Source organism: Phascolarctos cinereus, unplaced genomic scaffold (assembly GCF_003287225.1).
Source record: "Phascolarctos cinereus isolate Bilbo 61053 unplaced genomic scaffold, phaCin_HiC Scaffold_4;HRSCAF=312, whole genome shotgun sequence".
Taxonomy (NCBI): Eukaryota; Metazoa; Chordata; class Mammalia; order Diprotodontia; family Phascolarctidae; genus Phascolarctos; species Phascolarctos cinereus.
Genome location: NW_027555847.1, coordinates 413,496,877 through 413,505,872, shown reverse-complemented (window position 1 = coordinate 413,505,872; position 8,996 = coordinate 413,496,877). Strand labels below are relative to the sequence as shown.

The 8,996-nt window shown below is 37.1% G+C and overlaps 1 pseudogene; it reads right to left on the bottom strand.

Moving 5' to 3' along the window:
• Positions 1 to 451: 451 nt before the first annotated feature.
• Positions 452 to 929, bottom strand: LOC110223262 (CD9 antigen pseudogene; annotated as a pseudogene).
• Between the last annotated feature and the right edge of the window lie 8,067 nt (positions 930 to 8,996).

Below are 8,996 nucleotides of genomic sequence, written 5' to 3'. Positions count from 1 at the left end.
TCAGCATCAGTTCAGGTAAGTCTTTCCAGGTTTTTTTGAAATCTGCCTACTCATTATTTCTTTTTTATTGTCGTAATCTTTATTATGTATGAAATTGTCTTCAGCATAGCTTACATCTTGATAAAATCTGAGATAAGACATTTTTTATCTATTTAAAGGCCAACATGGTCCTTCCTTCTGTTGCAATATCTTTAACTAGAATCTAGCAAATATATTACCTTTCCTTGCAGGATTTCTTTGACTGTAAAGGCAAAACCCAAAAAATCCTCAACTACAAACATCAGTATCAAATCAGGCATTAAAAAGTTAATAAATATAGAACAACTTTGTCTGTTCACAAATGCAGAATAAATATTAAAATTAGTGGCAAAGAAAACAAAATAAAACAAAAGATACAAGCATAACAGTTCTAGAGGGCAGAGTTTCCTGCTCAGGGATGGAAGCAAAGACTCTAGGCCATATTTCTGTTCATCCAGATAGCACAGCATAGAATCATACTGAAAATCATGCCAAAGATCATCACAACAGCAATCCTTATGCTGACAGCTACAATGATGTGGAATTTATTGTTGAAGACTTCCTCGATGGCTCTTTGGCAAGGCTTCATAGTTACCAATGTGACCAAGTCCTTGTTGGGACAGGTGTCTGTGATCAACTGATCTAAAACTTTAGTCAAACCACAACAATCAAATGCGTGTTGGATGGCTTTGAGAGTATCTTTATAGGGGCCTTCTTTGGTCCTTGTCTCGTACAATTCCCTATAAAATTCTTTGATGTCCCAAATCGTCTCTTCTTTTTGGGAATGATCCCAGATGACAGCAGCTATTTTGATGGCAAAAATCACTGAGAAGAAGGCAAAGAACAAGCCCAACATGCACTGTGACTCATGCACCACCACACTGCAGCCCTAGGAAACCTACCCGCATCATGAGGACACCAGCCCCAATCAAGATATAATCACCTGTGTAGAAACTGGAATTGTTCCCTTCCTGTTTAAAGATACACTTTGTCTGGGAGTCAAATCTGAGCCATAGGCCAGTGGCAGGGACTTTGATTCCTTCAAGCCAAAAGATGAAGTTAAATCCAAACAGCCAATATTTAATGCACTTGGTACCTCTTTTGACCAGCCTGGTGTAGACTAGGCTGGGCTGTATTTGGGTTCTCAGTGAGGAGAGCTAGGTGCACACAAGGGACCAGACTGGTCCCAACAAGTAACTAAACTAAAGTAGGAGTAGACATTGGATGGCCTTAAGGCTGCACTTTTAAAAAGTGCCACTCCTTAAGGCACTGCTCCTGGGTTCTCCTGCTGATCATTTCTTATGGAATAATAGTATTCCATTGCATTCATATACCACAACTTATTCAGCCATTCCCCAAGTGATGGGCATCCTCTCAATTTCCAGTTCTTGGCTACCACAAAAAGAGCTGCTATGAATATTTTTGTTCATCTGAGTCCTTTTCCTTTTTTATGATGTCTTTGGGATACAGACTTAGTAGTGATATTCCTGGATCCAAGAGTATGCACAGTTTTATAGCCCTTTGGGCATAATTCCCAATTGCTCTCTAGAATGGTTGGATTGGTTCCAAACTCTACCAACAATGCATTAGTGTTCTGACTTTCCCACATCTTCTCCAACTTTTATCATTTTCCTGTTTTGTCGTGTTAGCAAATTTGATAGGTATGATATGGTACCTCAGACATGTTTTAATTTGCAATTCTCTAATCAAAAGTTATTTAGAGCACTTCTTCATATGCCTATAGATATTTTTGATTTCTTCATCTGAAAACTGTCTGTTCATATCCTTTGACCATTTATCAATTGGATAATGGCTTGTATGCTCATAAATTTGACTCAATTCTCTGTATATTTGAGAAATGAGCCCTTTATCAGAGACACTTGCTGAAAAGATTGTTTCCCAGATTTCTTCTTTCCTTCTAATACTGGTTGCATTGGTTTTGTTTGTGCAAAAGCTTTTCATTTTAATATGATCACAATTATCTATTCTGCATTTTGTAATGCTCTCTATCTCTTGTTTGGTCATGAAGTCTTCCTACCCCCCCCCATAGGTCTGACAGGTAGACTATTCCTTGCTCTTCTTATTGGATTGCTTCATTGTCTATGGTACTTTTTTTTTTAGCAAGATGCAGTTTCCTTCCTTATCTCTTTAATTAGTTCTATTTTTGCTTTTACTTTGTCAAAGATCAGGTTTGCTATCTCTGCTTATTTTTTTTTTACTTCAGTTGAAGCATAATAGATTCTGCTCCAGCCCTTACCCTTATTCTGTCTGTGTCTCCCTGCTTCAAGAGTGTTTCTTGTAAACAACATACTGTAGGATTTGTTTTTTTTATTCACTCCGCTAGCCACTTTCATTTTATGGGAGAGTTCATCCCATTCACAGTCAAAGTTATGATTACTACATGTGTACCTCCCTCCATCCTACCCTTCTTCCTGTTTGTCATCTCTCCTTTCAGCCTTTCCCACCTCAAGTGTTTTGCTTCTGTCTACTATCTGTCTTAATCTGTACTCTCTTCTGTCATTTCCCAGCCCCAACCCCTTACTTAATCTCCTCCTTTCCTACTTCCCTGTTAGGTAAGATAGATTTCTACATTCAACTCATTGTGTATATTATTCCCTCTTTGAACCAATACTGATGAGTGTGAGGTTCAAGCAATGCCCATAACCCTTCCCCACACATCTTCCCCTCTATTGAAATAGATTTTTCTTGCCTCTTCATGTGAGACAATTTACCCCATTCTACTTTACCCTTTCTTCTGTACCCATTATGTTACTTTTCCTCATCCCTTAACTTTTTATGTCTTTCCCTCAAATTCACCTTATGCCCATACCCTCTATCTGTACTGTTAGTGATACAATTTTTAAGAGCTAGAAGTATCATCATCCTGTGTAGGGTTGTAAACAGTTCAGTATGTTTTCTTTTCCTTTTTTTACCTGTTTATGCTTCTTTTGGGTATTGATATTGTGGCTCAAATTTTTGGTTTTGTTCTGGTCTTTTTCCTTATGAAGGCTTGAAATCCTTCTGTGTTTTTTTTTAATTATTATTTTTCCCTTGGTGTGTTAAGCTTAATTTTGCAGAGTAAGTCATTCTTGGTTGTAGTCCTAGCTCCTTTGCCTTCTGGAATATCATGTGTCATGACCTCCAATCTTTTAATGTTGCAGCTGCCGAGTCAGATATGATCCTGATTGTGACTCCTTGATATTTGAATTGTTTCTTTCTGGCCACTTGCAGTATTTTTTCATTGACCTGATAGTTCTGAAATTTGGCTATAATGTTCCTTGGACTTTTTATTTTGAGATCTCTTTCCTGAAGTGATCAATGGAGTCTTTCGATGTCTAATTTGCCCTCTGGTTCCAGGACACGAGGGCAGTTTTCCTTGATAATTTCTTGAAAGATGCTGTCTAGGTCCTCCTTATGATTATGGCTTTCAGGTAGTCCATTGATTCTGACATTGTCTCTCCTGGATATATTTTACCAGTCAGTTGTTTTCCCCAATAGGTATTTTTACATTTTCTTCCATTTTTCATTGTTTTGAATTTGTTTGATTGATTCTTGATGTGTCATAGAGTCCTTATTTTCCAGTTGCCCAATTCTCAATTTCAAGGTGTTGTTTTCCTCAATTAGTTTTTGTATTTATTGTCCATTTGGCCAGTTGTACTGTTTATGGGGTTGCTTTCTTCAGTGCATTTTTGTATTTCCTTTTCCATTCAGCTAATTCTACTTTTTAAGCAATCTTCCAAGCTGTTGACTGTTTTTTCATAATTCCCTTGTATCACTCTCATTTCTTTTCCAAATCTTTTTCTTCTACCTCTCTTATACAATTTATAAGCTCCCTTTTAAGGTCTTCCATGAGTTCTTTCTGGGCTTGAGACCATTAACCATTTTGCTTTGGGGTTTTGATCATAGGTGTTTTGACATTTTTGTCATCTTCTGAGTTTGTGTCTTTGTTTTTTCTGTCACCATAATAACTTCCTATGGTCACAGTCTTTTTGTTGTTTTTGTTTGCTTATCTTTTTTTTTTTTTAACCTTTTTCCTTTCTTCAAATTAAAGATCTGCTCCTGGGAGGAAGGGGCTCTGTCTCATATTTCTTGTGCTAGTGGCTGCAGGCCCTGCTGTTTACCTGGTGCTTTGCTAATGTTGCCCTGAGGCCCATAGGAGACCCTTAGGTATGGTGCTGTGTTGAAGGGATGAGGTGGCGGGCTGACTGATGTTGCTGAAGGCTGTGGTGGTCTGACAGCTTACTTGGTGCTGAGCTGAGGTCCTAGTGGTGGTGTCTGGCACGTGCTTAGGCCAAGTTGAGTTTTTCTGCATTTCCCTGGGGCTACATGGAGGTCTGGCCCCTGGAAGATGCCTATGTGCCCTGGACTATCCTGAAGCATGTGGAGGTCTGGCTGCTGGAGGATATTTGCTCATCCAGAGCTTTATTGAAACACACGGTGCTTCTTGGAGCTGGAGTATGCCAGATCCCCTGGCTACACTAAGACATGGAGGGGGTCCTGTTGTTGGTATTTGCCTGCTGCACCACACTGGGGCTCAGAATCTCCCACTGGTTTCCTGAGGTGGGACTTGCTGTTGGCTTGCTGTGATGCCTCCTGTCCTGTAATGCACTCCTGTTCTACTTAAAAGAGATGGTACTTTCTTACTGATCCTGTCTGTCTCCCAACAGTTGCTATTAAAACTCTACCCACATTATCATCAATTACAACTTAAATTTTGTCTCTTCTTACTCTAGTCTCTAGGCAGTTAGATAGCACAGGACCTGTAGTGGGGAGGATTCATCTCTCTGAGTTCAAATCCAACTTCAGATATTTATGAGCTGTTTGACCCTGGGCAAGTCACTTATCCATATTTATCTCAGTTCCTCATCTGTAAAATGAGTTGCAGAAGGAAATGGCAAACCACTACAGTGTCTTTGAAGAGTTGGACACAAATGAAATAACTGAACAACAAAACAGCTCCACTCTCCACTGCAATTAAATTTGAAATTGAAAAAAATATGGAATATAAAATACAGCCCAAAGTAGATAATAGTTTGATAGTATTTGAATAGAACTTCATGTTTTTTTTTTCTAAAAAACAATTACCACTGGGGGGAAAAAAAACCTTGAGAATTATACAAAACTTAGAGTTCTCTGAAACTATAATTTGAATCTATTATATTTGGTTGATTTTTTTTCCCAATCTAGTGAATTTAGAAAGATTATGTTCCATATACTATTATATATAAAAGCTGAAATTTAACCTCTACAAAATTGGTTACAGAGTCAGGAGGAGAACAAAAAATCATACACTGAGAAATATTGAGATGGTCTGGCATTGCCAGGAAGAAACAATATTTCCAGAGATGTGGCCAAACAATAGGAACAAGCAGTTTTCCACAGAAGAAATGAAAAAATAAATAACCTACCAAAATTGTATGAAAAAATGCTCCAAAATGCTAATCCACCAAGGAAACACAAATTATAAAAACTTCCATTTAACTTCACATATGTCAAGTAGATAAAGATTATTAGGCCACATTATTTGAAGGTTTATATAAGTTATATGGAAGTTTTATGGGAAGATAGACATGCTAACCCTATTGGTGGAGATATGAGTTGGTTCAACTCTTCCAGGAAAAGTTACTAGAGTGTTCATGTCCTTTTAACCAATGATTCTACAATTGCCATAAGAATCACACAGGCAAAAGATAGTGGGGGAAAGTCCCTTACATTACAAAATATTCATGGCACCATCCCTTTCGATACTAAAAATCTAGACTTAATATAAGTGCCCATCATTTGCTGAACTGATGGATAAATTCTGGAGTGTAGAGTAGCATGAGATATAATACAGTTCAAAAGGTAAGTGAAAGCCATATTGTAAAGAATTTTAAAAGCCAAGCAGAGGTTGGATGTAACCATGGATGTTTTCCAAAACTCTGTCCTTAGACATTTTTCCTCTCCTTTTGTACTATTTTGCTTGATGACCTCATCAGCTTCTGTAGATTGAAACATTATCTTGATGCAAAGAATTCTCTCCTGACCTGTAATCTTGTATATGCAACTAACTACTGGACATCTTTGAAATGGATGTCTTATAAACATATTAAACTGAACTCATTACCTTTTCTCCCAAACCCTCAATTATTCCCAGTTATTTAGGATACACACACACACACACACACACACACACACACACACACACACACACACACTTTTTTTTGTGTGTGTATATATATATAAAAATATATATCCTCAACAACTCACTCTCACCTACTTTGTCTAATCATGTATCAAGACTTTTTGACTCTATGTCCATAAAATCTTCTATATATGCCACTTGTTCTCATTCCTGCCACCATCTTGGTCCAGGCACATCACATCTATGCTATTGAATTTTTTTTTATATGTCATCTTGCTTCAAGTGTCTCCCCATAACAATCATTTTCCATTCAACTATCACAGTGGTCTTTCTAAAGCAGAGCCCTACCTACACCCACTATTTGAATAAATTCCAGTGGTCCCTGATCACTTCCAGGATCATTTGTAAAATCCTCTGTTTGGCTTTTATAGTCTTTGGTAACCTGCCCCCTTCCCTATCTTTTCAGACTCTTTGTGCTTTGCTATCCTTTATGTACTCTGTGATTCAATGAAAGGAGCCTCTTTGCTTTTATTTCCCCCAAAGACTCCATTAACTGACTGCATTTTGATTTGTTGCTGTCATGCCTTAAATGTTCTGTATTCATCTGGTATTCGGAGGCTTTCTTCAAGTATCATCTAAAATTCTTCTTTCTGCAAAAAAAAAAAAAACCTGTCAGGATTCCTTAACTATATTGCCTTCCCTCTGAGAATACCTCCACCTTTGCACACACACACACACACACACACACACACACACACACACACACACACACTTCATTTATTTGTTTGTTTCCTAAAAGATGACTACTGGAAGTAGGTCTAATGTGGGGTTTTTTTTGTGGGGGAGGGGTACATTTATTCCTAAAAATCTTTGATTTAGAGTCTTGGGTTGTTACATTTAGGGTCTGATGGAAGATGGTAGTCAAGGTAGTGGTGGTTGTTTGACTTTTTAGGCACATGTTTTCTCTTGCCCCTCCCTCAGAGTTCTAGGTAAGGGACAACAGCCTTAATAACTAAAACTAAGGGTATATACAATCAAGTAAGATCTTGTATAAGAGGCGGCACTTGTTTTTGATATGGGGACAGGAGTTATTTTTCACTGTTTCTGCTGCTGCTATTGCTTTCTTTTCTCTGGGATCTAGATCATGGTAAATGTTTAATAAGTATTTGTGTGAATTGCATTACATTGATAAACCAAAGACACTTAATTCCTCTAAGTTCCAGTTTTCTTATCCATAAAATACAGGTAATAGTACTTGTATTGCCTTGTTTTTGTTCAATCATGTCTAACTCTTTATGACCCCTTATGTGTTTTTTTTGAGGGGGCAAAGATACTGGAGCAGTATACCATTTCCTTCTCCAATGGATTAAACAACAACAACAACAACAACAACAATAACAGGTTAAATGACTTGTCCAGGGTCACACAGCTAGTAAATGTCTGAGACTGGATTTGAACTCAGATTTTCCTACCTGCAGGCCCAGTGCTCTCTCCAGTAAGCCATCTAGCTGCTTCTTCCACTGTTTCACATGGTTATTATGAGGAAAATTCTGTAACCAACACATTACTAAATATAAGTGAGTTATTACAAAGTACTCTCTAGCTACCTACAGGTCCTTTGCTTATGCCACTGGTCATTATCCTTAGCCAAACTTTAAGATAGGCAGATGGATGAATAGATAGATATAGATAATAGATAAATTTATATCTATGTAGATATAAATATATCTGTATGTGTATCTATATCTATTTCTGTGTATATGTGTGTACACTTTAAGTTGAACCCTGATTTCTCAGGGTGCATAAAACCAAAGCATATAACAACTGAAGAACGATATGACCTCATCTAACCAGGAGTTGGTATACAAACAGTACTTTTTGGACAGGTTAGGTGGTAGTGGTGATAAGGGAAGAGAAGGTTTGTGTGCCATCAACAACCCCTCCCTTCTACCCGTAGTCCAGTATGCTTTCCATTTCATTCTATTGTTTTAGGCCTGTTCACTGATGACTTTACCTTCTACAACTCCATATTTATATCTGCTTCATATTATCTTAATATTTACCTATTTTATTCTTCATTTTTAATCCTATATATTTTTCCTGATAAAATGCAAATTCTCTGTGAGCAGTGAAGTTACAAGCAGTTATCAGTATTTTGAGTGTGAATGAAGAATGTGAGAATATATTTTTAAGGCAATAAAGAGACCAAGTGAAGATTCCAGGTGTTTGGGAGATTGCAGAACTTCCCTGGGGCAGAACAAAGCAGAGAATCAAGTCATTGGGATTAAAAAAAACACAACTCTGCTATATCTACATTTTGCATTGGTTCACAGGGATCTGTCGACATAAAAAGCTTAAGACAGAATAAAAAGTCTCTGTTTTTTCCCTTAAAAATAACTTTGCTAAAAACATAAGTAGCCATGCTATATATTTATAATTTAATTATGGGAGGAAGCTCATGTGTAGGAATAATATATACCAGAATGTTAGGATTCCTTAATTTTATAGCAAAAGATAGAATAATAAATAGGCCACTGTAATAAAAGAATGAGATAGATAGATAGACAGACAGACAATAAGATTCAATACAAGATTCAACAAATAGTTAAATATTGTGATGTTAGCACATTACAGCAGTTACTGTTTTTGGGATATTGCTTTTGGGAGTGAGAATCTTCCATATGACACTTGGAAAGATGCATATGAAGGAATTTATTTTTTTAAGCATGTGAAAACATTTCAGTTTTTCATCTTCCCAATACACTTTTTCTTTTGCATATTTGGAATAAATTGTCAGAATGAGATTGTGAGCAGAACATCTTAGTTTAGAGATTTCTGAAAAATAGGCAATGCC